This window comes from Lepidochelys kempii, chromosome 1 (assembly GCF_965140265.1).
Source record: "Lepidochelys kempii isolate rLepKem1 chromosome 1, rLepKem1.hap2, whole genome shotgun sequence".
Taxonomy (NCBI): Eukaryota; Metazoa; Chordata; order Testudines; family Cheloniidae; genus Lepidochelys; species Lepidochelys kempii.
In genome coordinates this window covers 260917164-260944558 of record NC_133256.1, presented here as the reverse complement: position 1 = coordinate 260944558, position 27395 = coordinate 260917164, and the positions used below count along the sequence as shown (strand labels likewise).

Sequence of the window (27395 nt, the reverse complement as noted above, 5' to 3'; positions counted from 1 at the left end):
GTGAGTACTGGGTTCAGGTCAGTGGTGCTGGTGGTTGTTCCTAGGACTGAATTCTTATTATTTCTGATCACTGGTCATTAAATCATTTGTGCTGCAGTGGTTTTTTTTTTCTATCCTGGCAAGAATGGAATTCTGGACCTTAAACTTGGCTAAGACCTGTGCAAACTCACTGAGGGCTTAATTTGAACTGTAGCACCTCTTTTACTGGTGAAGATGCATGAGATGGAAAGACCCCCCGGGGCTCAACATTCAGAACCTTGACAAAGACGGCAGTACTGGCAATTTAAAAACAAACAAGAAACCCAACATTTTCCCTGTAGACAAAATCTAATGGTTTCATAAACCTTGAAAGAAAAGTTAAATATTTGTCCCTCAGCTGTGACTACCTCTTCTCTCAAACTTTGCTGGGTCATTAGAGTCCCATGCACCTAGAAAAATGAATTCCTATTTTCATCTCCAAGAGAAACAGTAATGGCCTATAGAAGCAAAGATTTATTATCTTAAAAATTAAGTTCAGTTAACTTAATTGGACTGTTTGTAGATCCTCTTGAACCTGGAAGTAGGAACTGCCCAGGATGTTACTAACAGCCTGGGACTCTGATCTATGTGTAGGTAATGCTTCTAGGACAGTAGGTAATACTCATATTTTAAAATCAGGTCATTCTGATTACTGTTGCTCCATGTTCCTACTTCAGTTCCAGCACAATCTTAGAAGACTTTGTTGCTAAACTCTTACCAGGGATTAATGGTTTTTGAAAGTTGAGATTAGTGGCTTCAATACTGCATTGTTTCTAGCCCTTGCAGTTCTTGATATAGCAGATATTAAAATCAGTTGAATTGGAAGTTGTTGGATTTGCGGTTTCTTGTGAAGGGTGGGGGAAGATAAGGCATAAGGGAAATCAGAATATGATGATTTGGGGCAGGAGGGGAGGTGGGGTCCAGTGTTTCATGAGTCACCAGAGCTATAAAATCCTGCTATATGTCATAACAAAACTGCAATTCATTGGTGTGTAACATTAGTTTCTGTCCCTGGAGGTTCCTGAGATTTATTGTATATCTAAATAGTCCTTCAGACCAGGCATAAGTACGGGCCTCTTACCAGACAAGCCAAGAATACCTTCAGCATCCAACAGTCCTGGTCCAGTCCAATCCACCTTGCTTACCCTCCACCTCCTGCCATAAGCCTGTCTCAGATGCTTTGTAATGTACCTAAACTTCTGTAATTACATAGAAGTGGGGAGTCTGTTATATACTAAGAGATCAGTGACGTGGAGAACCAACCCTACACCTTCTAACAGAAAAAATACCCCCAAAGAAGTTTTTGATCATCTGATATTCAAAACAACTCTTGCATACATGTGCGAAGAAACCAGTGGGGGAATGGAAGTAGGAATCTAATCTCCACTGTCTCTAAAATTTGAGATCCTATGTTATGGGGATTTAAAAATGGGGAGATCCTGTCAAGTCTGGAAATTCCCACTCCCCTGTGGGCAGAAAAACAACAACAAAGAAAACCCCTGTTAAAGGCAAACACATTTTAAAATCCCCTTCTATAAAATGTGTTCTGGCAAGGCAGAGTTGGTTTTCATAAGACTGTTTTAAGAGATGGGTGGTGGTTCTAATATTTTCTTCTTTTACTATTTTGATATGTTTAGTGATTCAGATAATGAGGATTTATTGATATAATGGTCTCTTCTGCCTCGCTGGAGAATGTCTTGCCAGTGAGCCATAAATTTTGTATGGCTTAGTATTTTAAATTCACACACTTAAAACATCTTCATGGATATGGGATAATTTTCCCTCAAAAGTTCAGCTCCTCTTCCTAGAGTCAGATTCCTTTGTCTGCGACATCAAAACCACTTCCACAGCAACCGAATTCTGATATTGCAAATGGAGGTTTCTGACAAGAAGTGAAGGGAATAAGCAGCAGAAGCTGAACAGATCTGAAGGGGGAAAAAAATCTTATTTTCATATGCTAGTTCCTTGTAAAAGAGAGATGGGGTGAGAGGAGTATTGAAATATAAAGCGAGAGAAGCAGAATTCTCTTCTATATTTCAGTTTTTGACTTTTTTTCCTCTCATGACACCCACATTCAGCCACTTGTATCGGCTTCTCCTTAGGTATGCCCCAGAATTCTTCACTCTGGCTGATTTGATATTGCAGCAATTGGACTGCAGGCCTCAGCACTGTGGCTTATGGTGGTGCCCCTGGTGTCTGAAGGAGAGCCATTTCCAAGTGGTGGACCAAGTCATGACCACCAGGTTGAGACTGTCTGCTCTACATAAAATATTTCCACGAAGAAGCTAGACTTTTTGACTAGTATCTTTTAGGGAGTCTAATGCCAGTGAATTAATGAGGGAGGAGCCCTCCAGGCTCTTACCACAGAGTCCTGAGAGAGATTGAATACTGCCCCTCCCACCAGTGGTCAGATGTAAGACTTTTTAGTTGAATCACTGTAAAAAGAGTAGAAGGAAGAAATGGGAATAGTGCTAGAAAATACTAATGAATGCAGCCATACTGATGTTTGTCTCACTTCAAGACAGACAAACTGCTGTTGCTTTGAATTTGCCTAAAGAATTAGCTGTCTCACAACTAGTGTTTCAGTCCACGGTAGTGTGGTCTATACGTGACTAATCTTGCTGGCCTCTTTTGTATTAATATCTAGTTTTTTCTCTGGTGCCCGTGCCCATCCCCATAGCATCTAAGTGCTATAGATAAAAGTTGTACCAGTAACATCAAGAGTGTGTATGCTGCATAGTATAGAGTGAAAGGGGAAATAATTTGATGGGATAAAGATGCTATTTTGGAGAGGGAATGCAGTGTATGTGCCTGGGAGAAATCTGTATGCTCCGGTCTCTGTGTGGAATAACATCAGCCTGCCAGGTGCTGCCAGTTCAGCACTTTTCAGCGTCAAACTTTTTCTCTAAAAACTCCACCTCAAAGAATCTCACCAACCACCTTCAGAAATCCTCTCCCCCTTAGAAACACCTGTGTGGTCTGATGTCTTCCAGTCCACAGACAGAGGGAGTTGCTGAGAGTAGTTAGTGATATTTTTATAAAATGAATCCTTTAAGAGGCTGATTTTGATGCTGAATTGGCAGCACCTGGACACTGATGTACTCTAGGTACAGAAAAGGCCCAGGAAAGACAATATCCCCACCCTGTGCACCTCAGCCATGATCTGGCACAGCCACCTTTTAAGGTACAAATGTGTTAGACACCATTGTTTCTATCCTTTTTCTCCCTATAGATGGATACCCATGACTTTTGCATGTGGTTGTGACACCCCCCCCCCCCAACTCTTAATATATGTTACTGGAGTGTGGTCATGACTGAGTAACTTCTGACCCATGGCTAGATCAGAATTGGTGACCTCCATGTCTAAAGGAGACTATCTCATCTGCAGTTGTCAGTCCTCTCAGGGTCAGAGGGAATTTTCAAATCCCCATGAGAACTTGTGTCCTGTGAGAGACAGGAATGGGATTTGTAGGGTAAACCTGATACTGAAGTAGCAGATGGAACCTGAGAATACTAAAGTGACCAGTGCTATTTAACCTGTGAACTTTGATGGCTGCAGAAGCAGGGAGAAATTTACTTGAGCTTTCAGTGACTACTTAAATGCCTTTACTTTTCCCAGGATTCTTTGAGTCTCCATGCTAAAGGGTTCAAATGTTAGCTGTCACGTTGCCTCTCATCCCACCCTCATTTATATACAAGTATTCTCAAACTGAGGCTTCCTGATGGGGATGAGGAAAAAGGAATGTATGGAGAAAGAAGCAGGTTTTGGAGGGTAATAAATGGAGGGAACGGGAGATGCCATTGTGTGTCTATAGTTGAGGTTGTGTAGACATTTGCACTAAAAGCAGGTACTTAGGTCTTTCTTATGTATGAATAATATAGTATATCCTCTCTATGTACAGCACTTATTGTTGGAGTACAGAATGAATTTTCTGAGAATTTACAAGCACATCTGTTGATTAGTTTGTTATATTAATTTTAAGATGGCCCCTTAAGAATTTCTTTTTGGCTATACCTAACAAATCTCTCTCTCTCTCTTTTTTTTTTTTAAACTTTGAAAAGTGACTCGCTTCAAGTATAGATGGTTACTTATGGCCTTGATCCTGCAGTTAGATCTGCACAGGTATAGGGTTTCAGCCACATGGATCTGATTATAGGACTGGGGCCTAAGTGTCTTAATGGGTTTAATTTTTAATTAGTTCTATTAGCCATAATTATTTCTATGTTGAAATTATTGTAGTCCAATGGTTGTCATTCAGTGGATTCTGCAGAATCTAAGATTTCTTTCCTCTAAAGAAAAAGAATTGTAGCCCTCAGTTGTGAAGAAAAACTTTATACACATCAATCAAATGTAAATTGATGCATGGTTGTCTTCCTGAGTGTTCAGACAACCTAAAATAATATCACTGAGGAGTGAACTGCCCCATTCAGCTCAATAGGATCGTTAACTCTGAAACCTAAAGATCACCATTTAGAAGTCAATGTTGTTAACTACTTACTTGCTGATTATTTTAGCAGAAACAACCTGCTGATATGATAAATGAGGCTTTGACACTTGTTATGAAATCTCTCATGGATGAGCAGCATAGTGTCAGTAGTTCTTGGACTTAGCATACCACGTCTAAAACTCAAAAGTACTTGCCATATCACCTTGGTAGCTTTAATTAGCATAATTACAACGGATACTTATTCTAATACTTTACTATAAACCAACCTAGTTATCACCAGTTGTACATACACTATGTCACCAGTTCTCAAACTATGGTACATCATCCCCAAATTTACTAAGCACATACTCTTTTTAAGCCCAAAATGAATTTTATAAGAATAAGTAAATGTGTTGATTAGTTTGAGTTGCAAACGTTTAAAAATTACTCCTCCTTGTTTCTTTTGACGCATCTGGTAATGGCCATTGCTGGAGAGAGGAATTTCCATGTGGAATCAGACCAGTGGTCCCCTAGTGCAGTATCATATGTTCCTAATTATTTTTTTCAGTCTAACTTTTTTTGCATCTTTAACCAAGAAATTCCTGATTTTTTAGAAGATTATAGATTGTTTATATGTTCATAAATCAAAAATATGCACACCATACGTACATTAATTTTTACAAGAAATCAGCCTAAATAGAAAGTTATCTTAAACATCATGGCCTATAAATAGCTTTGTATTTTATGTATTTTAATATCTATACAAAAAAAAAATCTATCCTCCACTCTAAACTCTCAATCCATTAATACCCCTCCCTCAAGATAACAGCCCTTATCATGGTCTTCCATCTCCAACAGCTTTTTAGCATCCTCTGAAGGCCAACAAGATTTGGGCTATATCATACCAGGGAAAGGTAGGTTCCAAAGTGGAGGGTTCCTCATGGTGAACACACTGCCAGAAGCTGTATCACAGGAACTCCAGCTTGAGCACCTCAACTAACCACCCTTGTGGCAGTATCACTGGGAGAGAGGCATTTCTCATGGCATTTTTTTGCAAACCATTCAGGGGTTTATAGGTGAAGTCATTAAACTGTATCTAGAAACCAATAGGTAACTAATGCAGATCAGAGCACTGGTGTAATGTGTTTTTGGAGAGATTCTGTTTCATAAGATGGCTCCTGCCTTCTGAACAAACTGCAGTTTCCAGGTAGTTCATGTAGAGAGCATTGCAGCAATTTAATCTGAGGGAGATAAGGCATCATAGATCACAGCAGAAGGTTTGCATCAGAAAGGAACAGTTGCATGCTCCTGACAAGTCAAAGATTGTGGGAGAAGACACCTTACCAGAAACTTTTGCTATATGATTAGGCATGGGAGAATAGATTTTTATTTTTTATATAATTTTGATGGATAATATCAGTTTGTATTTAAGCATTTCTTATTATTTTTTCCCCTATTTAAATTTTCACTGTTGCAGGAAATTTTGGGGGCGGGAGGCAGACAATTTTTAATGACAGTACATGTTGAGATTCAAAAAGTTAAAGATTTATAACTGTTAAATCACAAATTGTCAACATCACATGTCAAAACATACAAAGTAAATATCCTTAAATCCAACTCCAGTAAGTTCTCAAGCTGCATTTTTCTTACTTCACCTGCCTGGAAAAAATATTTCCATTAATAATAAAAATTTACATCAGTTTGTGTATGTGTACAGTTAAATTGACTTTGACTAATAAAAATCTAATTCTTCCTACCATATACAGGGTGGTCTAACAGCAGCTGTGGATTCAGTAACACCCCCCAAATTGCTAAATTGAGTGACAAATGGTAGGCACTTATAATCAATAAAGTGGGGTAGATATATTTTCTGGTTGCCTCCCCCAATCTATTGCCACAACTTCAGTCTTACTTAGACTGCACTTCAGCCTGTCTCATCTAGGCCCCAGTCTCACCTATAATCACTTTTGACAGAGAATGCATTGTACAGTGTAATTTTGAAATTTTTACTGGCTGAGCTATAAGCAAGGGTCTACTTCCAGAGTAAGGCCTACAACAAGGGATGAGGGTCTTGTGAGCAGGGCTTGGGGAAACTTAACTGAAACCATCGTATTTGCTCTGTAAAACTCCTTCTAGAGAGATTTAAATGATTGAGTTTTCTCTGCTGAGTACTTAAAGATTCTCTACCTGACAGTATTTTGCATTTTCACATGAAAAGCTATGAGTGGCAGATGGAGGAGGCTAGAGTGTCTCAAAGCTTCCTTCACTGACATGCAAATTCTAAAGGGAGAAGATGATTATCTGACAGGCTTTGCATCCGTGCTTCCCAGCTGGCCCTTCCACCAAGCTCCATGTTTCAGTCCCCTACACTAGTATGCTAATTTTTTGTACACTAGGAAATACCCACACAAAACCTTGAACTTACTGCTCAAGGTGGGGAAGTGCACTTAATCACCCTTAAATTAAAGATTTGTATGGGATATTACAAGAGCATTTAAAAATTGTTTATTTCAAATTGTTTCTGAAAATAGTATAGCACTTGTGAAAGTGAAGAGCTGATACTACAGGCTGAAGTCATGTATAAAGCAGATAGGCTTTATGTAAGTTTTCCCCCTTCACTTTCAGGTCTGGTGGCGTACATTAGATCTGAATTACACCCTACCTGCTGCTTCCTGGGCTCTCTACAGCTGTACTACTGTACTGCAGTGTTGCTCTGCAGTACCTTGCTCCTTAAAAGAGCACTGTACTTTTGGCCAAAATTTAAGGGTTAATGTATAATGCCCTCACTAGAAAATGTTACTGACCACTTTTGATTCCAATGAAAATGCACAGAAGTGAGTAGTCCAGCTTTCATGTTCCAGCTGAGTGAGGTACAAAAAGAGACCAAACAGCATCGATTAGATTCTAAAGTGACTCAGAAAAATCAGAGCTTTAAAAATTCCGTAGTAATGTCACCTTAGCACAACTTACAAATGGAAAATTGAAGTTATTTTTGTCAGGTAAAGGGGCAGCAGCAGCAACATAGTTGAAGGGCCTAGACCTGGCCCCAGCCCAGCCTTACTGCATCCCCTTTTCATTGGGGGTTAGCGCTGGGAGCGGTGCTTAAGGAAGACTTTGCAGCAACCTCCAGTCCTGAGCTTTACTGCGGGCCTGTAAAGCAGGCCAGCACCAGTAAACGCTGCTTAAAAGGTCACTCTCACATGGTGCCCCAGCCTGTGCCCGGCCCCGGGAGCCCTGAGCGTTAGCAGAGCCTTGGGAAGGCAGGGACGGGGGAACTGCTTGCAGGGCGCTGAAATGGGACGGTCCGGGCTTGCTCCTAGCCCTGATTTCTCTGTGCGCGGGGCAGCCGCAGAGCCTTGCCCGGCACACCCCCGTTTCCCCCAGGAGCTCCCAGCGATTAGCGCCGCTGCTGCCGCCGGGCCACGTGCGTCTCGTTCTCTACCGAGCCACCTGCCCCCACCCAGGGCAGGGCTGGAGCCCGGGCTGGGCGTCCATTGGGGGCCGCTGCACGCAGCGTGAAAAGCACCAGCCGCCTCTGCCCCGGGGGCCACCGGGTGGTGGTGGGGAAGCTGGAGAGAGGAGCCTGGCGCGGAGCTGCGCTACAGCCGCCGTTTGCTGGAGCCCCTCACCCGCGGGGAAGTGGCACCAGCTGCCCCGAGCCAGCGGTGCGCCCGCCGGGTACTGGGTGACGCGGCCCCTTTAAACAAGCGCGGGGGGGGGGGGGGAGGTGGTTGCAGCCCCCACGCCCAGCACACACCTCGAGAGCGCGCGCGCGCGCGCGCGCACGCGCCGCCCTCCTCCTTGCCTCCCTGCCCGGGACCTGCCGCCGCCTCGCGCTGCTCCCGCTGGCGCGCGCTGTTCCACCACCTCCCCATTGGCTGGGCGGGGTCAGCTGACCCTGTGTTATTTCCTGTGTGTGAGGGGAGAATGGAGCGAGAAACCCCCGAACCGCCGCCGCCGCGGAGCCCCCCCCGGCCTAGAGCGGGGCCCCGCCGCCCGCGCCACTGAGAGACCCCGCCCCGCGCTCCCCCCTCCGCGCGGGGGAGGGAGGGTCGCAGGTAACGGATCCCCTCGTTGCTCCGAGGGGACCCTGCCCCGGGGGTGGGGGAGGGGGCGTGTGCGCGTGGGAGGGCGGTGGCGGGGCCCGGGGGGGGATGATTCACAGCGTGCGGCCCAGTGGCTGTTAGTAGGGCCCGCCCCGCTCCCCTTGGCTGACGATAAAAACCCGGTTACAAACAGGGGTGCCCAGGGACTCGGATTCGGGGCGGGTGACGAAGAAGGAGGGGGTAGGTGGAGGCGGGATGGGAGGAGATAGGAAGGTTCTTCTGGTCTCACCCTCTTCAGATTTAGTAGAATAGCTTCTTCGTTCAAAAGAGAAAATTGAAGTGTCCCACGCCTCTTTACCTTCTGACCCCCAATAATTATTTGTTTTAAGACTAGTGAAGTTTGAAGTGGGGGTGAATGTGGTGTTGTGCTAGGGGGTGTGTGTGTTAATGATTAAAAAAGAGAGAGAGATGCACACTATATGCAAAGCAGAGGAGATGGGGTGACTGTATTATGAATACATTAAGCATGTAGTTAGCAGCACCTTGTTGCCTTCTGGATGGGCAATCTAGAACCGATCACTCACAAGGTCTCATCAAAACAATGGGACTGGGCTTCTCTGAGGAATGAAGAGCATACTTCCTGAGTGTGTTGTGTTGATGCCTCTCCTTTTAGCTAGAAGTTGTATTTACAGTGGTGCGGCTGCCGGGTACTGCGTGGTGTGGCCCCTTTAAACAAGCGCGTGGTGGGGAAGGAGGTGGTTGCAGCCCCCATGCCCAGCACACACCTTCTGTGATCTCTTGTCACAGAAAGTGCCTTATTCTCTACCCACCATGGGAAAGAGAAAGTTATAATGTATTAAATATGCAAGGGATAAGATAGGTGAAGATATCTCTTATTGGACCAACTTTGTTAGTGGAAGTTACAGGGTTTTGAGCTACACCAAGCTCTTTCTTAGGTGTGGGGAAGATCTGCTTCCTTTCCCAGACCTTAAGAAGACCTTTGTGTAGCTCAAAACCATGTAGCTTCCATCAACAAAGTTGGTCCAATAAAAGATATTTCATCACCAACCAACATTGTCTTTTTCATATCCTGGGACCAACGTTGCTACAACACTGCAAACGTTAACTGTGCAAGTTAGGTAGGTAGATTGTATTGGGATTGTAGATTGTAAAAGGGTGCAGTGTGAATCAACAAGTGATCCATTGTGGCAGAGTCAGGGGAAACTTTTCATCCAGGCAGCTTTCCCCCATGCCTTCATGGTTGTTCTCTATCCTTTTCCATACTCAGCACAACACTGGTGTCATGCCACGTTTGAGTGTAAATTGGCCCACAGGCACTGGCTTCCTTCCGGGGGGAGGGATAGCTCAGTGGTTTGAGCATTGGCTTGCTAAACCCAGGGTTGTGAGTTCAATCTTTGAGAGGGATCTGGGGCAAAAATTAGGGATTGGTCCTGCTTTGAGCAGGGGGTTGGACTAGATGACCTCCTGAGGTCCCTTCCAACCCTGATATTCTATGATTCCTGTAGGCCCCGGGGGGATGCTTAACCCCCTGCTCTGCCACAGGCCCAGCCCCCTTCCGTCAAGCTCCCACCCTGCCACTTCCCAGCCCTGCTCAGTCCCTCCCCCAAGCACACCCTGTCCCTCTCCTCCCCCTCCCTTCCAGTGCCTCCTGCATGCTGTGGAACAGCTGTTCTGCAACATGCAGGAGGCACTGGAAGGGAGGGGGAGGAGTTGATCAGTGGGGCTGGTGGGAGACTCTAGCGGGGAGCTTCGCTGCCTGTCGGTGCTAAGCACCCTGTAACTTTTTTTTTTTCTGTGGGTGCTCCAGGGCTGGAGCACCCACGGAGTCAGTGCCTATGAACTGGCCTCATCTTTAGCCCTCAACATGACAACCCTTCCAGTATGATGGGGGCGGGAGGGCAGTTTGACTAGGCCACACCCTTGCTCTTTTTCTGATGTGTCGTTACTTGCTCTTTTATTTAAAAAGAGGTTGGGGGCTTAGAGATTTGGGAATGGTATGCTCATATCCTTAGCAATTGAAACGTTACAATCTGCTGACTCATCAGTGGATAACTGTAATGAATTATTTCAGAGTAGCAGCCGTGTTAGTCTGTATCCTCAAAAAGAAAAGGGGGACTTGTGGCACCTTAAAGACTCAACAAGTGAAAAATGTGTTAGTCTCTAAGGTGCCACAAGTCCTCCTTTTCTTTTTGTAATGAATTAGTGGTTCTTAGTACATTTCCTAGTGGGCAGGTGCCCGCACCGCAGTCAGATCTTTTGGCCAGTCTCAGTCAAGACTGAGTGGGATAATGGAGGCTGAACTCCTTTCAAGTTCGGGTTCTGATGCATCATCTGGGCCTTGTGTGAGAGAAGCTGTTTTCTTTTGGGGACTTTCAATATGGCACCTTTCACCATCACAGGTTTTTGGGGTTTTTTTTAAAGAGTGGTTTTGAATTTTTCAGTTTATTAAAAAGCTTATTGCACCGACCTTTTTTTTGGTTGAAGAGTTCTCTGAACCCAGCACCTTAAATGGGTTTTCATATTTTTCTAACACAACTTGGATTATATGTATCTGTATTTTTGTCTGCTGTATCTTCTCAGTAAGGTCACTTGACATGACAAAAGAGGGGCAGTGACAGCCCTGTTGCTCTGTAGAAGGGACTGTGATGAGAAGAGGGTGTTTGGCTGGCAGGCTAGTCATATATTCCTTGATTGATAAACTTTTGTTAATGGTCTGAGGAAAGCAGAATAGCATTCAACCATTTCAGTAAACTCCAGGCCTTCAGAAAATGGATCACTTGTTTACCCATGGCAATGATTTGCAAATCTGATGTTACTTCTGAATAGTATTATGATACCATCGCTTAGATCAGAGTGTGTGACTCGCAGCTGTATAATCCCAGTAGGTGAGGATGATGTTTGGGTGCCAGCACTCTTCCATGTGATCTTGGAGAATCTGGTAGCCTTGTGTACCTGCTGTACTCTCAGACTCAGGTATCTGTGAGAAACCTTTGGATATTCTGACAAGTTAGGTTCTTCCCAACTGGCTGCTTATACATCCTGATAGTGCCCCATTGCATTTATTTCTCTGGTAGAAAAAGTTAAGTCTCTGTTTGACAAAATGTAAATTTGGACTTTGATCTTTAAATCAGGTTCCAGGGGCTTTAGGAATGATGGGACCTTTGTTTGTGCTAAAACCTGCCCTTAAATGAACCTTTATGGTCCCTGGGCAGATTATAAAGGAAAGTCCCCAATGCGAAGAGACCAGTCCCCTGCAATGGAGCATCTGAAGAGAGATTCTTTTTAAGGTGACCTAAAAACCAGAAAAGTAATTAGGTTTGTGCTTTTCTTGGTGCTTTGATACATAAAGAAAGCCTGCAGGGTGTTTGTAAGCAGGGTTTAAAATAAATTTTAGCTAAGGATTATTAGTAATGTCAAGTTTTACCTCTGATGGTGTACTCATTGGAGGTCTTATGTGTGTGGGGAGCTGTCTCAGCCCTTCATTGGCTAGGTGAAGATGTCCTTACATAACTTTTCTTCCAGCTCTTTGAAAGGATGTTCAGGTTTGTTTAATCTATTTAAAAGTAACATCATCGGTTAATTCAATTTCACTCATGATGTCTTGGTTCTGTTAGTTCTCCAGATATCTATAGTCTTCAAGAAAAACAGGGATGGGTAAGACCTGTTTTTTTTCCCTAAAGCAGAAACAAATCTTTTCATGTGTCCTTTCATGCCTTTATACATTATTAAAAAGAAAAGCAGTGCATGGTCCTATTATTTTTTTCCTTCGCAGGTCATCTTTAACTAAAGCCCTTGCAGAACTAAATGACAATGGGTGCTCTTCTTGGAGGGCCACTTCGTAGAATTTGTACTGCACAATTCCTGTTGCTCCTGTTGCAGCTTGAAAGTTACTATCTGAAATGAGGGTATAATATGTAATCGCCTCAAAGGGTTTCATACTGCTTGCTTGATTTCCCTATAATGTGAGGCTGTTGGGTTGGGTATATCTAGGCATTTATAGCTGGCTCATGCATATCTCTAGGGTGGCTTTTTAATTGGAATGTATATTTTAGAAAAAATCTTTAAACTAGTTCAAGTAAACTTGATGCTTATGAAAGGCACTGGACTAAGAGTTTGAGCATGAAAGCTTTTAGGTAAACAAAACAACCCTGGCTTTCCACCACCATCACCTAACAGAGTCGGCAGTGCTAGTTTCTCCAGCACCATTGTGCTTCTGACCTGATCATGAGAGGATTTATTTTTATGCTGTTTAGTCCTATGTTTGGCCTTTTCTAACGCTGAAATGTTAGGGGCCATGCAAGGATCTAAGTAGACTGCTGACTACTTCCAGTTGCAGTAGTGGCTTTTGTGAAGTAGACTTTATCCACAAGTAGTTACTGAATTGAAATCAACCATCTCTTCTCATTCAAGTCGTCAAGCTGTCATCAATGGCAGTATTTTAATCACAATTATTCCATGTTGGATTTAAGTCTTTTTGAAAATTTTACTGTTTTAGATGTGGACTTTTTTGTAATACTTTGGTAAATATGGCTTAAAACGATCTAAAATATTTTAGAACGGTTTTGTTTTGATATCCCTTTTCAAGAGAACTTTTATATAATGATTTTATGAAGTAAAGAGTTAATTATATGGGGAGCTAAGCAGAATCTAAACCATGGGCTGTGTACATATCACTCTTAAACAGTGTTGCTACTGTGAAGAACGAGCACAACATTCCCTACTTTTGACATCTTGAATGGCTGTGTACAACTTAGCTGACTTTTCTCAACCCTAAACTGCAGTACCCCTTGCTCTCCTAGTCCTGGGTTCCCTCGCAGCTCTCCTGTTGGACCACAGTCTTGACCTATAGTATCCTGCGTTGTTCTGGTCCTAAACTTCCATGGACAATTTGCCAGTACATCTCCATGCTAGTTTGCAGAGCCTGGCTGTTCCACTCCTTGCTCTCTTGAGCTGATCCTGTCGATTCTATTAATTTGCTGTGGTTTTGTAACATCCAGGGTTGGGTACTAAGTTGAAACTTGCCAAGTTGCTATGAGTGATCTAAACACTAACCCAATATGTACTTGGAACATGGACTCAGTGAATCAAGAATTTCCCCCCCTGCACTAGAAAAAATAGAGGAGTGCTGCAGAGACAGTATGCTGAACTCTGAGGGTGCAGTGTTCCTTGTGTCTGCTTGGTGAGTGTAGGTATAGAAAGAAAGTAGAAAAGCTTGTGGTCTCAGAGAACTTTTTCCAGGAAGAATAGTGTCTGCAATTCAGGCTTTAGAGTTGGGTGGTGCTTATTGGGGATGTGTGGGAGAGTGGATGGAATGTGAACAATTTATTATTAATCTAAATCTAGAAATACTTTAGCATGAGAGCATTCATTACATTACCGTATCATGTTATGTAGTCTTGTCTTGGCATAGTTGCAAATGCATTGTTTTCTATGTAAGCTGATTTTCTTCTCGTTTTCCTCTTTCTGTGTAGTGTGTTTTTACAGTTACCAAAATAACTTAAAAAATCAGAGTAAATAAAGCCATGAAGACTTAAGGCTGAGGCTGACCACTCATCCTAAATTCATTCTGTTTTTCTTGAATGGGGCAAAAATTGTTTGATTCTATGGGGGGAAAAATAACACTGCCCATCTTAACTTGCTCTCCCTCAAACTGGAGTAAGAAATGCTAGAGGGACTGGCAAGCACCTGCTTATGAGATAGTTTAATGGCAGTGAATATGGGACACTTTACCTTCACTTTTGTTCCACTAGGTTAGTGGGGAGGGTGAGGAAAGAGTTGAAAGGTTCTTCTTCTCCCTAAGGGCTTTGTTTGAAATCTGTTGAGACTCAATCTGTCCTAGAATAGTTGTTCCATTTGAAAAACGCTGATATTTTACTTGGCTGTGTTTCAAATATAGCAAGTGGAAAGAAACAAGTAAGGTGACTCTTCCTTTCTCCATTCCGTCCACATGGTGTGTGTGTGTATGTATGTATATCTATCTGTCTATCTATCATAATGTCACACACAAATGGAATACATGATTACTTGATGTAAGGGTTTTATCATCCTGGATTAAGGTGTCACATTACTGCTGTGTGTCAAATCCACTGTACAGGCCCTCAGGATGAGTGTCAATAATAGGTATGTACAACGCCAGAATGTACTCTTTTCTGCAACTACTTTCCCTTTCTCTCTCATCCCCTATATTTTTTTTTTCTTCTCCCACTTCCCCACACAAAATAATTTTCATTACTCTAGATTCTCCTCACTGCTTTGACTGTGGGTAGGGATTATTTTACCCCTCCTTTTTTTAGCATCCTGGCTCCTGCAATTTTGGAGTAAGTGTGGTGGCTGTGCCCTTCGGCTCCTTCCTCCACCTTTTTTTTTGAGGGGGTCCCCCTAATCACTAACTTCAGGGCTTCCTCTGCTCACACATTCTAAGCCACAGAAAGAAATTGACATGATTCTTGTCAGTTTCATTTAGAAACCTGTGGACAGCTATGAAACTGACAAGAATCTGCTCAGTCTTACTCTGCTGCACTTTGGTTTTACAAGCTCCAATTTTGTTTTGTTGGCCTTGCTGAGGAAGCAAAACTTTTTTTTTTTTGATAGGGGAGGGTTGGCTGGAAAAGCAAAGATGTATAACATGAATAGGTGTAGGTTTCCAACACTAAAATAGTGAAGAGATTAACTAGAAGCTCCTCCGAGCAGGAATATGAGGCCTAATTGAAAGCCTATTTAAGTCAGTGAAAAGGTACCTATTGACTTAAGTGGACATTGAATCAGGCTTGCAGAGAGCAGGTAGGGAGAAGAAGCTCACCCTCATAGACTTATAGATATTAAGGTCAGAAGGGACAATTATGATCATCTAGTCTGACCTCCTGCACAATGCAGGCCACCGAATCTCACCCACCCACTCCTGCAATAGACCTATCACCTATGTCTGAGCTATTGAAGACCTCAAATCATGGTTTAAAGACTTCAAGATGCAGAGAATCCTCCAGCAAGTGACCCATGTCCCATGCTGCAGAGGAAGGTGAAAAACCCCCAGGGCCTCTGCCAATCTACCCTAGAGGAAAATTCCTTCCTGACCCCAAATATGGTGATCAGCTGAACCCTGAGCATGTGGGCAAGATTCACCAGCCAGATACCCAGGAAAGAATTCTCTGGAGGAACTCAGATCCCACCCTGTCATAAATATAAAGGGAAGGCTAACCACTTTTAAATCCCTCCTGGCCAGAGGAAAAAACCCTTTCACCAGTAAAGGGTTAAGAAGCTAAAGATAACCTCACTGGCACCTGACCAAAATGACCAATGAGGAGACAAGATACTTTCAAAGCTGCAGGGGGGAAGGGGAACAAAGGGTTCTCTCTGTCTGTGTTGTTGTTTTTTTTGCCCGGACCAGAGCAAGAATGCAGGTCAGAACTCCTGTAAAGGGCTAATAAGCAGTTTAGTTAGATATGCGTTAGATTCTGTTTTGTTTAAATGGCTGATAAAATAAGTTGTGCTGAATGGAATGTATATTCCTAGTTTTGTGTCTTTTTTTTGTAACTTAAGGTTTTGCCTAGAGGGATTCTCTACGTTTTGAAACTGATTACCCTGTAAGGTATTTACCATCCTGATTTTACAGAGGTGATTCTTTTTCTTCAATTAAAATTCTTCTTTTAAGAATCTGATTGCTTTTTCATTGTTCTTAAGATCCAAGGGTTTGGGTCTATGTTCACCTATGCAAATTGGTGAGGATTTTTATTAAACCTTCCCCAGGAAAGGGGTTGTAGGGTTTGGGAGGATTTTTGGGGGAAAGACGTTTCCAAGTGGGCTCTTTCCCTGTTATATATTTGTTAGACACTTGGTGGTGGCAGCAATAAAGTCCAAAGGTAAAATAGTTTGTACCTTGGGGAAGTTTTAACCTAAGCTGGTAAAAATAAGCTTAGGGGGTTTTTCATGCAGGTCCCCACATCTGTACCTTAGAGTTCAGAGTGGGGAAGGAACCTTGACACACCCCATCTGACATTCCATCTCAGGCCATTGGGCCTATTTACCATGAATAGTTAAAGATCAGTTAATTGCCAAAATCATGTTCTCCCATCATACCATCTCCTCCATAAACTTATTGAGTTTAATCTTGAAGCCAGATAGGTCTTTTGCCCCCACTGCTTCCCTTGGAAGGCTATTCCAGAATTTCACTCCTCTGAAGGTTAGAAACCTTTGTCTAATTTCAAGTCTAAACTTCCCGATGGCCAGTTTATGTCCATTTGTTCTTGTGTCCACATTGGTACTGAGCTTAAATAATTCCTCTCCCTCTCCGATATTTATCCCTCTGATATATTTATAGAGAGCAATCATATTTCCCCTCAACCTTCTTTTGATTAGGCTAAACAAGCCAAGCTCCTTGAGTCTCCTTTCATAAGACAGGTTTTCCATTCCTCCAATCATCCTAGTAGCCCTTCTCTGTACCAGTTCCAGTTTGAATTCATCCTTCTTAAACATAGGAGACCAGAACTATACACAGTATTCCAGATGAGGTCTCACCAGTGCCTTGTATAATGGTAGTAACACCTCCTTATCTCTACTGGAAATACCTACCCTTTCTGCAGCTCAGTGAGAGAGGAGGATCTGGAAGCTCTTAAGCTATGGCTATACTAGTGAGCATACAGCGGCGCAGCTGCACGGATGTAGCTGTGCTGCTGTAAATTCTCTTGTGTAGCCGCTCTAAGCTGACTGGAGAGAGATCTCCTGTTGACTTAATTAACCTACCCTCAGCGAGTGGCGGTAGCTATGTCGGCAGAAGAAGCTCTACTGACAACCTAGTACTGTCCACACCGGTGCTTAGTCAGTGCAATTTAGGTCACTTGGTGGCTTATTCACACCTCTGAGCAACATTAGTTATATCGACAAGTGGTAGTGTATACATACCCCTAGTCAGAAAGGAGGAATTGGGAAATTAATTATCTTGCTTACACACAAGGAATATTTCTGCTAACCAAGAAGCTTTGTTAGGGCTTGTCTACACATAGTTATTCCCAATTCCATGGATGGGCACTTTTATTCCAGAATTAGAGTCCACACATGGAGTTAATTAGGAATAGCTCTATATGTAGACCAGCCTTAGTTAAGGACTGCTTATTTTTGTGTTTATCTTCTTGCCACTACCTCTCACTTGAATTTAGGCTTCTAGATAAGAGATTGAAGTGCATGACGTCCATGGTAGCATTCTCTGAAATGCTTCCCCTTCCACATGCAGGGTCAGTTAGACAGAACTGCAGGGTATCAATGCATGGATAAGACGATGGTGTAGGGAGGAGGGGTTTAGGTTTATTAGGCACTGGGGAACCGTTTGGGAAAGAAGGACCCTATACAGACAGGATGGGCTCCACCAAAACCAAAACAGAACCAGATTGCTGGGATGTAAAATTAAAAGGGTCATAGAGGAGTTTTTAAGCTAAGGGCTGTGGGAAAGCCAACAGATGAAGAGGAGTGCACAGTTTGGACAGACATGTTCTTTAGGGGAGGCTTTATTAAAGGGGATATGTGACATTCCCCTGGTGTTATCTGGACCGTTGGTCTGCTAAGTCACTCCAATCCTTGACCCTGGGAGCCAGCCTTACCGTGCTCTGCTGTGAGAACCCCCACTCCCGGGCTGTTCACCTACAGCCTCTGGCATGTAAGCTGGTCCCAGCTACGTGAGTGAGCATTTTTGTCCAGCAACTGCTTGGATTGTGCAACTGAATGACACTAGCCGATATCTCCGGTCTCAGACACAACCCTAGGAACCTCTGTCTTGCAGTGTCCAGTTATGTCCGCTGGATGCTGCAAGCTTGTATGAGTTCATCAATTTAACAAAGAAATTGGTATGTACCAGGCTTGTTATCCCAAGAGGAGTCTCTGACCTGCTTCAAACCAAATACGCTGCTTCAGGTAGAATAAACAAACAAATTTATTAACCACAAAACATTGACTTACAATCACTTAAAATCTAAGCACAAGAAGTCAGATTTGGTCAAATGAAATAAAAGCAAAATGCATTCTAAGCTGATCTTAACGCTTTCAGTGCCCTTACAAACTTAGATGCTTCTCACCACAGGCTGGCTGGTTACTTTTTAGTCAGGCTCTCCCCTTTGATCAGTGCTTCAGTCACTTGGTGGCGGTGTCTGTAGATGGAGGCGGAAGAGAGAAAGAGCATGGCAAACATCTCTCCCTTTTATCGTGTCCTTTCTTCCCCTTGGCTTTTTGTCCTCCCCACCCCCATTTCAGAGTCAGGAGAGCATTACCTCATCGTAGTCCCAAACTGACCAACGGGATGGGGGTGACTCACTTGAGAGTCCAACATATCTTTTGTTGCTGCCTAGGCCAGTGTCCTTTGTTCCTGTGAGGCTGGGCTGGGTTTGTGCCATATGTGCCCTGATGAGGTGTGAACTGCCCCTCTGCTTCTGGAGAGTTTTGCCTGGGCTTGTTTTAGGCTATGAGGGCACATTTTCAGTCTCATAACTATATGCATGAAATTACAACCTATAACATTACTATAATAACAATGCTCAGTGCATCATGAGCCTTCCAAAGACACCTGACATGACAAACTTTGCATTGGATACCACACAATCATATTGTAAGGATGCACATGGGGGTGCAGGGTGTTCGCCTGAGATACAGAGTGTCACAGGATACTGTATATCCTACTAAAGAGGAAAGGAGAGAAGTTAGTAAAACACACATAGGAATGGAAAAGAAACCGATGAAAGAGTTCCATTCAATTATATCGCATAATGGCAGACAATTAAAAAATGACAAATTTTGTAAGTGTTTGTATACAAATGCTAGAAGTCTAAATACCAAGATAGGTCAACTTGAGTGCCTGATATTAAAAGAGGATCTTGATATAATAGGCATTGCAGAAACTTGGTGGAATGATAATCAATGGGACATGGTAATACTGAGGCATAAAATATATAGGAATGACAGAGTAGGTTGTACTAATGAGGGAATGATGCTATATGTGAAGAAGGCATAGTAAAAATCTTAAATAAATCAAACAGTACCATAGAGTCTCAATGGCTAGAAACTACATGCATGAATAATAAGAGTACAGCACTAGGAATATACTGCTGACCACCTGACTAGGATAAGGATGATTGTAAAATGCTCAGGGAGATTAGAGAGGCTACAAAAACAGAAAACCAAATAATAATGGGGGATTTCAACTATACCTGTGTTGACCAGGAACCTGTCCCCTCAGGATGGATGCAGAGATAAAATTTCTAGACACCATTAATGACCCTTCTTGGGGCAGCTAATCCTGGCACCCACAATGGGAGAGGCAGTTCTTGGTTTAGTCTGAAGTTGTGCATGGGATATGGTATAAGAGGTGACTATAGCTGAACCATAATGTATTTAACATCCTTGTAGGGGGAAAAATACCAATGAAACCCACCACAGTAGTATTTAACTTAAAAAAAGAACAAAACAAAAGTGAGGAAGCTATGGAAATTAGAAGGAACAGTCACGAGTGACATGCCTGCAAGCTGTATGGAAACGTTTTAAAAACACCTTAATAGAGGCTCAAACTAAATGTGTAGCCCAAATTAAAAAACATATTAAGAGGTCCAAAAAATGCCACCATGGCTAAACAACAGAGTAAAAGAAAACATTAGAGGCAAAAAGTCGTCTTTTAAAAATTGGAAGTCAGACTCTACTGAGGAAGATGGAAAGGAACATAAACTCTGGCAAGTCAAGCGTAAAGCTATAATTAGGCAGGCCAAAAAAGACTTTGAAGACCAACTAACAAGACACACAAACTAACAGCGAAACTTTTTCTAAGTACATCAGAAGCAGGAAGCCTGCCAAACAATTACTGGGTCCACTGGACGATCAAGGCACAAAGGAGCACTCAAGGAAGACAAGGCCATTGCGGAGAAGCTACATTAACTTTTTGCATTAGTCTTCACTGCAGTGGATGTGAGGGAGATTCCCACACCTGAGCCATTTGTTTAGATGACAGAGCTGAGTAACTTTTTCTGATTGAGGTGTCAGTAGGGAAAGTTTTGACAAGTTTTAACAAATCGATAAATTAAACAGTATGTAGTCACCAGCACCAGATGGTATTCACCTAAAAGTTCTGAAGGAACTCCGGTATGAAACTGCAGAACTACTAACTGTGGTATGTAACCTATTGCTTAAATCAGCTTTTGTATCAGATGACTGGAGGATAACTAATGTGATGCCAATTTTTTTAAAAGGTTCCTGAGGCCATACTGGCAATCACAGGCCCATAAGCCTAACTTCAGTACCAGGCAAATTGGTTGAAACTGTAGTAAAGAGCAGAATTACAGGAAACATAAATGAACACAATTTGTTGGGGAAGAATCAACATGGCTTTTGTAAGTGAAAATCATGCCTCACTAATCTATTAGAATTGTTTGAGGCAGTCAACAAACATGTGGACGAGGGTGATCCAGTGGAGATAGTACACTTAATCTTTCAGAAAGCCCTTGAGATGGTCTCTCACTAAAGGCTCTTAGGCAAGCTAAGCAATCATGGAATAAGAGTGAAGGTTCTCTCATGGGTCAGTAGCTGGTTAAAAGTCAGGAAACAAAGGGGAGGAATAAATAGTTTTCACAATGGAGAGGTAAATAGTCGGGTTTCACAGGGATCTGCACTGGAACTAGTGCTGTTCAACATAGTCATAAATTATCTGGAAAAAGGGGTAATCCAGCGAGGTGGCAAATTTTGCCGACAATGCAAAATGACTCAAGATAGTTAAGTCCAAAGCAGACTAAAGAGTTACAAAGGGATCTCACAAAACTGGGTGACTGGGCAACAAAATGGTAGATGAAATTCAGTGTTGATAAATGCAAAGTAAAGCACACTGGTAAACATCCCAACTATACATACAAAATGATGGGGTTTAAATTAGCTATTTCCACCCAAGAAAAAGATATTGGAGTCATTGTGGATGGTTCTCTGAAAACATCTGCTCAGTGTGCAGCAGCAGTCAAAAAAGCTAACAGAATTTTAGGAACCATGAGGAAAGGGATAGGTAATAAGACAGCAAATATCATAACACCCTTATATATATTCATGGTATGCCCACACCTTGAATACTGCATGCAATTCTGGTCACCCCATTTCAAAAAAGTGTATTAGAAATGGAAAAGGTACAGTGAAAGGCAACAAAACTTATTCGGGGGTATGGAACAGCTTCCATATGAGGAGAGATTAAAAAGACAGGGACTTGTCAGTTTGGAAAAGAGTCAGCTATGGGGTGTCTATAGTAGAGGTCTATAAAATCATGAATGGTGTGGAGAAATTGAATAAGGAAGTGTTATTTACCCTTTCACATAACACAAGAACCTGGGGTCACCCAAAGACTTAATAGGCAGCTGATTTAAAACATATCAAATGAAGTACTACTTCACACAATGCCCAGTCAATCTGTGGAATTCATTGCCAGGGGATATTGTGAAGGCCAAAAGTATAACTGGATTCAAAAAAGAATTAGATAAATTCATGGAGGATAGGTCCATCAATGGCTTATTAGTCAAGATGGTCAGGGATGCAACTCCATGCGCTGGGTGTCCTAAACCTCTAACTGCCAGAAGCTGGTAGTGGATGATGGGATGGATCACTCAATAATTGCACTGTAATGTTCGTTCCCTCTAATGCATCTGACATAGGCCACTTCTGTTCTTGTGTTGAGGCAAGGTAGTTAGTTTATCAATTTTTCCTTGATGCCTGGGGCTGTATAAGGAAGTAGGGAGAAGCACTGCTGCCTCTTCATGTTCCCTGTTCTAACAAGCCCCTAGGATCTTCCACTGTGCCTACATCACTGGTTCTCAAACTTTTCTCTGCTGTAGCCCGCCTGGAGCTCCAGGGGCTCTTCACTCCACCTTCTGGCCGGTGACTGCAGGAGGATAGGGCAGGGGCAGGGGGGCCAACAGCTTGCGCTTTCAGGAGGGGATGGGAGAAGAGAGGGAGTTCGAGTTCTGATTGGTTGCTCCTTCCATGGAGAAGGTGGGCCAGTGAGGCGGACAGCTAATCAGAAGGTGGCTTCCCCCATTTTAGTTTTTAAAAAAATTCTGTGGCACACCTGTTGGGCCAGATGGGGCACCAGTTGGAAAACACTGCCCTACCTCGTAATGAGGGTATGATGATATACTCCTTATCCATGCTCTTCATATTTTCTTTTTGGACTGGGCTGAAAAAAGCCCTGGTCCTCACGAATGGTCCCTCTATTTTTTTTCCAATGTATGGAATGAATGACTCTCAGAGCTAAAGTCTAAAACCTGTGGACCTGACTTTCAGAGGTCAGCTCTTGTTGATTTCACGTGAAGTCCTAAGTATCTGGCACTTCTGAAAATCATGCCCGATGAGCACAGTCTCTCCCATTCTTATTTCCTTTCCACTTACTTACCAATTTATCATTCCTCTCCATTGACTGAGGCTTGGAATACACTTACAACTAATATTGGGGTAGCTGTGTTGGTCAGGGATATGAAAAATCCACATCTCTGACTTGCATAGCTATGCCGACAGAACCCCCAGTGTAGATGCGGCTTTGCAAACAGAAGAGTGCTGCTTTCAGTATAGCTAATGTTTTTTCGTGAGGTGGTATTGCTACACTGACAGAAAAAAGGCTTCTATCCATGTACACTCATCTATACTAGGGGGCTGTGCTGATGTAGGGTTTATGGTGTGGACATATCTTGTCTCATTCTTTCTCCTCTTGTTTTTCATACCTCTGATTATTACCTCCCTTCTACCACTCACTCTTTCACTGTCTTCATTGACAGATCTTCTGTCTGAGTGAGAGAAGATGAGCATACTGCTCATGGGAAACCTGCGGCATGAGTTTGGGATGGTCAAATTACTTTGGTCTCTCCTTGTACATTGGACCAGGGTAAAGAAACCTCTGTGCAGGGGTGGGTGTGTTTTTAAAGTGGGCAGGATACAGTATTTTGTTTCTTAGTGCCCTTGGTTTTTTTCCCCCTCATTCCTGTTACCTAAAGCCACAGCCTGGCTTAAACTATTATGGAGTTTCTTTTGGGTGTAAGTTGTGCAGTATTTAAAATGTGTATACACAGACCTACTCTAGCTTCTGATTGAGCAGTGGACTTAGACAGTGGAGTTGGATAGGAAGCCAGAAGAAGGACGGCATCTGCGGGAGCACAGAGAACTGGAGGATGCATGTGGAAAGCAGGGGTGCAGAGGGGAAAAAACTGAGGGAAACATGGCTGGCAGAGAAAGATGGAGTCTTTTTTATTAATGTTTAAAATATTTTAAACATTTAAGTTTTGAGATGAAACTTTTAATCAGTTCACCTGGACCCTCATCTGCAATATTCTGTCACACTACCACAGTTGCACTCTATTCTCACATTTCACAGTATCAAAATTCTTCAAGAGCCTTCTTCACACCCTCCAGTCAGAGACCCAACTCTCATGAGACCTCAGTGTCCTTCTCAAGCCTCTTCTAAATTGTTGTCTGAGTGCTCAATATATTACCTTACCATCGGATCAGTATGGAGGGTCACTTCACTCCAAGCTCTTCTGGGTGGACTGCCTTATACATATTTTCACTGGGACAAAGTAGTGATGAAACCACACCTCAAATTCCATGCTAAGGTGGTCTCAGAATTCCACCTGAACCGATCTATTACCCTGATGGTATTCATCTCAAAGGGACACTCAGTGTTTGGAGAAGACAAGCTCCATACTCTGGAGGTTTCCAGAGCCTTCTTTAGGCCTGTTGAGATAATAGAGTTTTTTAGGCTCTCTTCCCACCTCTTTGTGGCCATATTAGGCACATTAAAAGGTCAAATTATCTCATTGCAGAGAATCTCTTGCTGTGTGGAAATATAGTGGATTACCGCTATCAGCTGGCTGTTGAGCCTCTCCCTCAGAATGTCAAGGCACACTTCCCCAGGGCATAGGCCTAATCTTCTGCCTGCTTCAGAAATGTGCCAGTCTTTAAAATATGCAAAGCAGTTACATGAAGCAACCTGCTAACTATGCACTTGACAGGGTAGCCAGGATAGATGTAAAGTTCAGGAGAGCGGTAGTTCAATCGGTTTGATATAGCTATAACTCTTCACTCCTAACATCCAGGGAGGATATTGCTTGCCAGTCATCTATAGTGGGATCCACACTGACTCCTAAGAACAGAGAACAGTTTACTTTCTGGTAAACTGGTTCTTTGAGATGGTGTCATTAGTGTGAATCCCACAAGCTACCCTATATTTCTGCTTTTTGGAGGTCTTAGCAATATGGACTTTTGAGTTGTGAGGGAACTGAGACGGGTTGATTTACACACTTTCTTTTAATAAAGTAGCAGTGACCATCATACTTTAAAGATTAGTGTAGATAATTTTCAGTCAACCAATTGGGTGGACCACCATAAACTTGACTATGGACCACTAGTAGTCTTCATCTCGTGGGTTGAGAGCCACTGACAACTAATATAGTTACTGGTATAACTTTGCAAAATCTACATAGCTTACATAAACCTACAATCAATAGACATATTACAGGTCAATCGTTGCAGTTAATATACTTTTTTCCCTCCAACATATCACTGTCTGAGAACTGATAGAATTCTGTCCCTAATGTACCCTTGTACTCAGTTCGTTTTATTGCATTTAATATGCAAAATCAACAGTATACATTGAACAATACACTGATTGTGCAGAATAAAACAAGGGGGCAAATCTAAGGTTGGGTGTAATTTGCTCAGGGTGACAGATAGAGCCAGAAGAGTTCCCAGAAGTTACCTACTACAGGAGAGGCCTAACAAAGAAAATAACAGAACGCCACTAGCCGTCACCTTCAGCCCCCAACTAAAACCCCTCCAACGCATTATTAAGGATCTACAACCTATCCTGAAGGATGACTCAATACTCTCACAAATCTTGGGAGACAGGCCAGTCCTTGCCTACAGACAGCCCCCCAGCCTGAAGCAAATACTCACCAGCAACCACATAACAGAACCACTAACCCAGGAACCTATCCTTGCAAGAAAGCCCGTTGCCAACTGTGCCCACATATCTATTCAGGGGACACCATCACAGAGCCTAATAACATCAGCCACGCTATCAGAGGCTCGTTCACCTGCCCATCCACCAATGTGATCTATGCCATCATGTGCCAGCAATGTCCCTCTGCCATGTACATTGGTCAAACTGGACAGTCTCTACGTAAAAGAATAAATGGACACAAATCAGACGTCAAGAATTATAACATTCATAAACCAGTCGGGGAACACTTCAATCTCTCTGGTCACACGATTACAGACATGAAAGTTGCGATATTACAACAAAAAAACTTCAAATCCAGACTCCAGCGAGAGACTGCTGAATTGGAATTCATTTGCAAATTGGATACAATTAACTTAGGCTTGACTAGAGACTGGGAGTGGCTAAGTCATTATGCAAGGTAACCTATTTCCCCTTGTTCCCCGCCCCCCACCCGACATTCTTGTTAAACCCTGGATTTGTGCTGGAAATGGCCCACCTTGATTATCATACACATTGTAAGGAGAGTGATCACTCTAGATAAGCTGTTACCAGCAGGAGAGTGGGATGGGGGGAGGTATTTTTTCATGGTTTGTGTGTATAAAAAGATCTTCTATACTTTCCACAGTATGCATCCGATTAAATGAGCTGTAGCTCACAAAAGCTTATGCTCAAATAAATTGGTTAGTCTCTAAGGTGCCACAAGTACTCCTTTTCTTTTAGTGAGTAATAAAGGAACATGTAGCAATAGGGTACTGGTTGGATCCTTTAATTCATTGTTACCCAAATTTTTGAAAGCTGAGGCCCACCCCCGCAGGAAAATGAAACTAGTTGTCACCTTGCTCACCTCATTGTGTTCTTAAAGGCCTACTAATACTTTAGAAAATTTAAATTGTAATTTAAGATCTATTCTTAAATTCTTACTTCATGGAATTGTGTTTTCAGTATTGGATGTTAAGAACTAGTTGAATACATGTCATTTTTTTAAAACTAAAAGTGTTACATTTCAAGCTTACAACAATATTACTTAACATTTTGAATGGTAATTGTTTTTAGTAATATTTTTTCTAACAAAACATCTCTCACAGGTGGGCTCTAGTGTGGTCCTTTGTCTTGGCTTCCCTTCAGCGGGGCTCAGATACCATGCTGGGATCCTTGGGCTGGAGTTGTTTCTTGATTTGAGGGCAAAAAGTAAGTGGTCATGTTTCCCAAGCCCACCTACTTGTAGCACCAAAATGAGCAGTGACAGAGTAAGCCGTGTAGAATTTCATTCATATTTTGAGCAGTGAAATAATTAACAAGGTTGATGTGAATGGGGCAGTTCACACCTCAGCTGTTTCAAATTCTGCAAACCTAGCCAGACGGTGCATCTTGTCTTCCTGAATCTGCAAATATTCTATATCAGTAGCAGTAAGCCGTGAACTATGCCATTTAGTCCAATGAGATGTTAACTCTAAGGATGATAATTAAAGTCAACATTAACTGAAAAGTCCCCACATTTTAATAATCTTCCCCTGCTACCTACTATGTTCTTGTACAAATGAGTCACAATAGTTAGAGTCCAGAGTTTAAAGAAAAGTTGAATGCAAAAAAAGTCTTCCTTACATGACACATACAGCTTTAAGTGTAACCAGACTCTGATATGCTCCCTCTTGAATTCTCCTTTGACATAGTTACAGCTAATGCAAGTCAAAGCATCCCTATGCCACCATTTTTAGCACAGCTGTTTTGGGCTGTGCTTACATCAATGTATTCTGGGAAAATCTGGGCAACTACCCAACTAACTAGTGAAGTCGTTGATCAGTAGAGCAGAGAGGTGTGTGGATGTATGTGGCTTTTTTTGGTTTGTTCTTAAATACAGTACCTTTTGGGATGTCCTTTCACATACTGACCTTGGCAGTA

General features: G+C 42.6%; 1 protein-coding gene and 1 long non-coding RNA gene across 7 annotated transcripts in view; one reads left to right on the top strand and one right to left on the bottom strand.

Annotated features, from left to right (window-relative positions):
- Positions 1-27395, top strand: part of TCF20 (transcription factor 20) — a 215622-nt gene that overhangs the window by 97154 nt on the left and 91073 nt on the right. For 2 of the 6 annotated variants that reach the window (XM_073327266.1, XM_073327261.1), the window contains exon 1: positions 8271-8503. The exons of 2 other annotated variants lie outside the window; for them this stretch is intronic. The gene's annotated coding sequence lies outside the window, so the exon portion shown is untranslated. Of the gene's footprint in view, positions 1-8269; positions 8504-26484; positions 26685-27395 lie in introns of those variants that run through there. 2 more of the 6 variants (XM_073327267.1, XM_073327265.1) reach the window with 2 other exon arrangements.
- Positions 5936-8492, bottom strand: LOC140904908 (uncharacterized). Its single transcript, XR_012156675.1, has 3 exons — positions 8203-8492; positions 7250-7306; positions 5936-6104 (listed from the first exon to the last, which is right to left on the bottom strand). It is a non-coding gene; the product is annotated as an uncharacterized lncRNA (long non-coding RNA).